A 7,974-nucleotide genomic window follows, 5' to 3' on the forward strand; every position below is an offset into this window, starting at 1 on the left:
TACCAGTCCAAAACGATGTCCTCTCCCGTTTAAAAAATATTCCTCCACAATCGCTAAATGAATCGTCCTACAACAATCTCTGTCTCACATTCTCAATCAATTTATTCAAACATTGTGTGTACATCTGTATATTTGGATTTAGCTTTCCCTGACTTAGTCACCAAAATGATTGACATATAAACAGCTGAATATGCGAAACAATGCTGTGCGTAATATGTGTTGCTCCTTCCGGTATGAAACTTCAATAGCGAATTACTCTCTTTACGCCAGAGCTTACTACATGGGTTGGTCTTGCAACACATAAACATGACCTATTGCTGTTTACCTCAGCTCATTGGCTATCTACCCAGCTAGATTTCAAGACGATCAGTGGTCATTGGGTTAAAATACAGTCAATCAACGAAACAGCGGGCAAATCATTGGTGCACAATGATGTCATGACTTGTTGTCTTCAAATCAGTTTCTTTCACTCAATACGTCCCACAAAATGACCCATTACGTTTGATTGTGTTACAAACAAACCAGTTGATTGCAGTGAAACCAAACATGACTGGAAAAGTCACGTTCTGTGTGGGTTATTTACCTGGAATGTGTCGTCGAAATTGGAATGAGACGGAATTCACGACACAAGCGGTTCACAAAATGTTTCGTGTTAGGCTATAAAAACTAATTTTATCAAACAAAAGATCATTCATTGTGTAACAAAGAGCATTGGAATTGCAAACAGACGAACATCGTCAAAGGTAAACCATTTATTTTAATGCAGTTTGTGATTATGTTATGCCTGTGCTGGTTGAAATTGTTTTTTTTATGGGGCTCTATGCTCAGATAATCGCATTGTGTTCTTTCGCAGTAAATCCTTTTTTAAATCTGACAACACAGTTGGATTAGCAAGATTCTAGGCTTTCGATACATGTGAGACACTTGCATTTTCATGAATGTTTAATATGACTATTTATGTAGCGATCACCGTATGTTGTGGAATTTCAGTCCGCTACCAGGTTCCGTGCGAAGGAGAGATTATCAGATATCAGATTATGGATTTTACAACAGTCACTAATTAATTAATTTCCTTTACATTCTCATCCTGAACGTCACGTAATCTGCAAATCTGCACAAACCCGAATCCCACTAAATAAATCGGAACCAGACTAATTGAGTTGATTATTTATTTGCTAACAAGCTAAAATGATATAAGCACACACACAAACATGAAACAGGTCCCTAGTGAGCCAACACAAGATTTTTTTTGCCAAAGAAGTTCATGAATTTACCACTGCTGTAGTGAAAGCCATCCTCTCTTATAGAATGCTGCTTTACAATTAACTCTGCGACAGTATCAAAAATACATTTTGGATTGTTCTTATTTTCCTCAATTAAGTTGGAAAAATAGGATGATCGAGCAGTCGTGAGGGCGCTTCGATATTGCACGATACTATCTTTCCAAGCTAGTCAGAGGACTTCCAGTTTGGTGGAACATTATTTCCATTCCAACTTTCTGGAAGCATGGTTCAGGGCTTGGGTATTTTCTGTAAACCAGGGAGCTAGTTTCTTATGACAATTCTTTTTAGGGGTGAGACTTCATCTAGGTTATTACGCAAGTCAAATTTAACTCCTCAGTTGGGTGGTTAAGCAATATTTGTACTCTGAGGTGGAGGGAGTCTGGAAGGGCATCTAGGAATCTTTGGGTCATCCGAGAATTTATACCACAGCTTTTGATGATCCTTGGTTGGGGACTAAGCAGATTATTTGTTGCGATTACAAATGTAATAATGGACATTAGACTGGTGGAAATCTGTGCTTTGGTCTGATGAGTCCAAATTTTCGATTTTTTTTCTCCAACCGCCGTGTCTTTGTGAGACGCAGAGCAGGTGAAAGAATGATCTCCGCATGTGCGGTTCCCACCGCGAAGCATGGAAGAGGAGATGTGATGGTGTGGGGGGCTTTGCTGGTGACGCTGTCGTGATTTACATAGAATTTAAGACACACTTAACCAGCATGGCTACCACAGAATTCTGCAGCGATATGCCATCACATCTGGTTTGTGCTTAATGGGACTATCATTTGTTTTTCAACAGGACAATGTCCCAACTCACATCCAGGCTGTCAAAGGGCTATTTGACCAAGAAGGAGAGTGATGGAGTGCTATATCAGATGACCTGGCCTCCACAATCACCTGACCTAAACCCAATTGAGATGGTTTGGGATGCGTTGGACCTCAGAGTGGAAAAGAAAAGCAGCCAACAATTGCTCAGCATATGTGGGAACTCCTTCAAGCTGACTGAGAGAATGCCGAATTGTGCAAAGCTGTCATCAAGGCAAAGGGTGGCTACTTTGAAGAATTTAACATATAAAATATTTTTTGATTTGTTTAATTTTTTTTGTTAACACATGATTCCATATGTGTTATTTCATAGTTTCGATGTCTTCACTATTATTCTACAATTTAGAAAATAAGAAAAATTAAGAAAAAGTAGGTGTGCACACTTTTGACTGGTACTGTACTTTATGCTCTGGCTCAGCCCATCAGATGGCCTGAATGTGTTTGCATTGCGGAGAATAAAATACGTCCATGGGTGTGGCGTAGCATTTGTAAGTTGAGTAAACACATGGCTCTATGCAAACTCAATTTGATTTAATACATTTTGACATTTTGAGTGAGTTGGAACAACTCAACTTAACATGTTTGGTCAATTTAACACATTTTATTTACTTGGCTAGATAAAACAAGTCATTTTGACTGAATATCCATGTATGTCAGCCAATGAGAAGGTTGCTTTGATTTCCACAGACCAGCTAGGTCACCATCGCCCGGCACCACCTCTTCATGGTGAGCATGTCATCACGAGTCCACCTGCGGATTTTTCTGCAGTTGACTAATCACCCACAAAACCAAAAATGTGAGTGTTCCCCACTACAGTTATCAACGGAAAATCGCTGTGTGTCTCAGGGAAGGGGACAATGTTCTTGGCTGGAGTTCGACAAGGGATGGTGTTTTCTGTATAAATGTGTATACATTTTTCCAAGGCCACTATGGAAGGCTCATTTGTTAGTGACATATATAAGGATTGGAAGCACCTTCACAATTCATTCTTCAGGCACCAGGCTAGCAAACGCTACTTTTGCACAGAATACATTTGAAGACTACAGTGCAAGCCATCGCCATCAAAGCCAAGGCCATGTTTTAAACCAACTTCGACTTCATAAAGCCCTTTTTACATCAGCAGATGTCACAAAGTGCTATACAGAAACCCAGCCTACAACCCCAAACAGCAAGCAATGGAGATGTAGAAGCACGGTTCAAGGAAAAACTCCCTAGTATGGCCGGAACCTAGGAAGAAACCTAGAGAGGAACTGGGCTCTGAGGGATGGCCAGTCCTCCTTTGTCTGCTGGCTCCATGTGATCACTATCATATCTCTGTTGAGGATGCTGAATTAACCAAAAAGTGGGGGGAGGTCAGGAATTCCCATCCCTTATGAAGTTTTGGACAACTGCAGCCTTGACATTTTCCCAAACATCAATAGACGACTAATATTAGGAATCAAGGTAAGACCCAGATGCAGACTGTCAAAGTTAACATGTTTATTGTGGCAACAGGGCAGGCAAAGACAGGTCAAGGCAGGCAGGGGTCGAACATCCAGGGTAAGGCAAAGGTACAGGACGGCTGGCAGACTCAGGGTCAGGGACAGGCAGAGTGATCAGGCAGGCGGGGACAGTGGCAGGACAGGCAAATGTCAAAACCAGGAAAGAGAGGCTGAGAAACGATAAGAGCTGACAGGAAAAACGCTGGTTAGCTTGAACGAATTAGACGAACTGGCAACAGACAGAGAAAACGGGTATAAATACACATGGGATAATAGGGAAGAAGGGTGACACCTGGAGGGGGGATGGAGACAAGCACAAGGACAGGTGAAACAGAATAGGGCGTGACAACTAAGGGCCATCATCACCCTTCCGATGACTTCATGATGTCTGTATCAAAATATCCATCAAAACATACCCGCTGTGATATCATTATGTAAAATGTTTTCATTCCTGAATGCCTATGCAGTAGTGTTTGCTTATTCAAAGTGAGCTGTTCGCTTCATACAGTTCAAGATATAAGCCTAAAGGGTTTGTATTATATTGTGTGTGGCTGTTTTCATATGGCAAAATGTGTGCACTTTTGGGCTTAATGAAAACACTTTCATGGCTTTCTATTTCTATCATTCCTTGCTTCTTTGTGCAACAATCTGTTTTCGCAAATTCCAGTGTCAAGCTGGTGTCCGGGCCGATTCGCTGACCATGGTTCTGAATACACCTATTGTGCCTGTACTGTAGATCGCTGCTTTGAATGGGAGTGGTCGATATGATCTGATGATATGATGTTAATTTCAAGAGTTTGGACTGTCAGACTGAACACACCAATTATCTGTATTTTTTGACAGTATACATTTATCACTACTGTTATCTGCTGCTGTAGAATCTCTCTCTCTCTCTCTGAATATGTAGGTGATAGACATGTTGTCTATTTCATTATGGCCTCTTTTGTCAGTGGTGTTGTTATAAGAGTTTGTGTAGTTCCGCACTTGCACTGCCTAATTGGCAATAATAAGGGGCTTATTTGTCAAGGGAAATGTGTGGTGTTTTTTGGTAACATTTATCCTGCGTTATGTGTTATGTGTTATGAATATGTTGGGGCATTTTAGCTGTATTTTTGCTGAAATAAAGTATCCCAGACACTTTTACTTATGTCCAGCCACACAGCAATTTCTTGATGTGTCTGGTATGTCTGTGTCCCAATGTCTATACCTTTGACTTGCATGGCACTGTGGAAGGGAGAGAAGGGGGATGGTCCCTAGTGCCTCGGCTGATTGACTGAGTGCTTTAGTGACCAGTCTGAAATGGGGTCCTTCGGGGAGGGAGGGCTCAGCTGCACCTCCTCATGTAAAAGGCTATTTAAAGTGGCCCAGGCAAAGAGATAAGGACACACACACACAAACTAACAGCTACCAGACATGGCCAGATTACATTTGGGGCTGGCAGATTTGGTTTGGGTAGATTTGGTCTGCCAGAAAGTGGTAGATGGCAAAAACACCCACCCCTAGTCCATTAGTTTGGCTGAATGGACTATGCTATAGAGAGGGGATTTCTGTATAAACAAGGGCTTATGGATGAGAGGTGACAGGGCTATTGCCCTTGATGAGCTCCTTTGTCCAATGCCACCATGGTTCACAACATTTGGACAGACCAAAGCCTTTGGAGACCCCCAATCTGGGGATACTTACCTATAATCCAAGTTTACTACTCTCAGTGACGCTATCTAAACATTCATAAAGGCTTATGTCAACAACCGCAGGTTGACGTACAGTATGTGTTATGATCTATTAGCCAGTGGTTGTTGACATAGGCATGAATGGACATCATGCATTGCCTTTGAGTGCGCTACATAGTCTCAATGTAGGCTGTTAAGATGATACAAAACAGGGCGGGATTTGCTAAGGTGACCACAAGGGGTTCTCAAGAGATAAGAGTACAGTACATACTGGAATATCTTGTAGAGTGTATAGAGTGGTTCCATAGAGGGAAGTGGTTCCATATATGGTCCAGGAGTGGCATGTCATTCTCTTCCTGAATACTGAAGCCTGCATATTTCTAGCTGGTGAGTAGTTCCTGGCTGGTCTTCTCATGGTACTCCTGAAAAGCTATTTCCCTCTCTGCTAAAATAGAGATATAATGTCTCCAGAGCTGGTCGTGGAAAATAAAAATATCAAAGCTCAACTTGAATATTAGGTCATGGATGGGGGCGGTTACCTGCAGTGTATTTGAACAAGGGACTGTCTGGCAGTCAATCAGCTGGTGGAGATGAGAAAAATCAAAGATGGAGTTAGAAGAGAGAGAGGATGGGTGGGGGAGGGAGGGATGGTTAGTGAAGCGTGGCTATTCAGTCTGGCCCACAATCTGTGGCATTTCAGATGACGAAGGACCACGTTTACGAGGTTCACAAGGTGAGGAGGGCAATGGGACTTGCCTAGTGAAATAAAGGTAAAAAAAGAAAGAAAGATCTAAATAAAACAGGGCTGGATTTGCCACCAAAAATGTTCCATTATATTCCAATTACCCCTAAAGCCAGCGCACCGACCATACCATCAGAGCCAACCTTGCCGATCAGGTCTGTGGAACAACGGATGGAGGAGGTGGAGAGGGAGGAGGGGGAGAGAGTATCGTCCAATTGTCCATAATCCCAGTATTTCTGGGGCGTTTTGCTTCGCTTTGCAGAATCAACATGAGAAACGGGGGGTCACTTCATCCCCAATGAGAGTGAAGTGACCAAGCGAGTGGACATTGACATTCAACGATTCAACAATCTTCCCACATTCTTTTTGTAGGAGGGCCGCCATGATGGGTCAGTTTTCACACTGTAATTGTCTAGATTGTGAAATGTAAAACCACTGATGGGGAGGGGGTTCTGCAGATAGTATTCAGTGGTCACTTTATACTAGCTTTTTATCTACTGGCTGTTTTCAACACAGTAAAATATATATGGTTCGCTATTCTTCCCAAAGGATGCGGTGGCTATTAATGGGTAATGAATTCCCCTGGGTCCCCCAAGCTGCTGCTCCCAGATCTAGGATCAGAATATCCAAACCCCTACCAGAACCTAAACCATTATGGGGATTAGTGGAGGTTGGTGACTTGAAACATTTAGGAGAATGAGAGACCCATGGTATAGGTGTGGACCGCATGGAGACAACAAATATTATGGGGAATGGGAATGAGAGGGCTACTTATACGGTGTTGGGAAGGGATCATAGCAGTGACTGAATTAGGGTATGAGGCATGAATTGACAGGAGTAGAGGTGTTCAGAAGCTAAGCCTCAGTGCAGGACAGCCTCATCATGGATGCATGTTGGAGAAGAGCTCAACAGGATTTGACTGGGAAGACAAAAATAAATAACACCACAGTTAGACAAAATAATCAATTGATCAATTATTGATTAATTGATCAATTGTCTGTCCTTCAGTGCAGGACAGACTTGAGGTGTTCAGAGACTAGGCTTCAGTGCAGGACAGACTTGAGGTGTTCAGAGACTAGGCTTCAGTGCAGGACAGACTTGAGGTGTTCAGAGACTAGGCTTCAGTGCAGAACAGGCTCATCATGGATGGATGGTGTTAGAGAAGAGCTCTACTCTTCCACTGAGGGCAGGACAGGATTTGAATTGGAAGACAAAAACAACAACACAGTTAGACAAAAGAGCTAGGAATGAGCTAGTCCAAGCAAAGAGTAAAATCACAATGATGTGATTGTGTATGTGATGCAGTAGTGACAAAAAGCTGCATGAGATCATTCCTGTTTCTTCTTACCTTCTCGTAAATTGCATCATTCCGTCATTGCACCACACTATCACAAGGGGGAGTTAGAAGGCTGATCTATCGGTAGTGTAAGCTGTGGCACAAATTGACTATCTTTTGGTAAATTAATGGAGGTGTGATTGTTTCAGTCTGAGAATCTCTCTTCTCTGGCACTAGAGTCCTGCATCAGGCCCAAAACACTTTGCTGGCGGGTTGTCCCAGAGTTAAATGTATTAATACATGTTTGCAAGGCATGTCACTTCACCCATCTCCTTGCATAGACCACCACATGCACTGGTTTCTGACCACATCTGGATGGATCCATAACAAATTACTGTGGGAATAAATATCACTGAATGACAGAAATATTGGATAAAGTAGGCTAATGCAATTGAAGGCAACAAATTGTTGCTAAACTGAAACACCCAGAGTAATCCAGTTGTTATACTAGGATTTGAAGCAATAGCCTACCTGCGTGTGGTCAACTATTTCAGCACCGTTTCACACTGCTTTAAAACAAGCAGATGTTTCTTTTCACTGAGTCCCTGTTTGGGTATTGGTTAACCTACAATTAGGGTGTGTAAATGTTAGGATTATTTTGTTCTTCATTCAAAGTTGCTTAGTAGCCTAGGCCTTACTCC

Source organism: Oncorhynchus tshawytscha, linkage group LG33 (genome assembly GCF_018296145.1).
Source record: "Oncorhynchus tshawytscha isolate Ot180627B linkage group LG33, Otsh_v2.0, whole genome shotgun sequence".
In the NCBI taxonomy this organism is placed as follows: domain Eukaryota; kingdom Metazoa; phylum Chordata; class Actinopteri; order Salmoniformes; family Salmonidae; genus Oncorhynchus; species Oncorhynchus tshawytscha.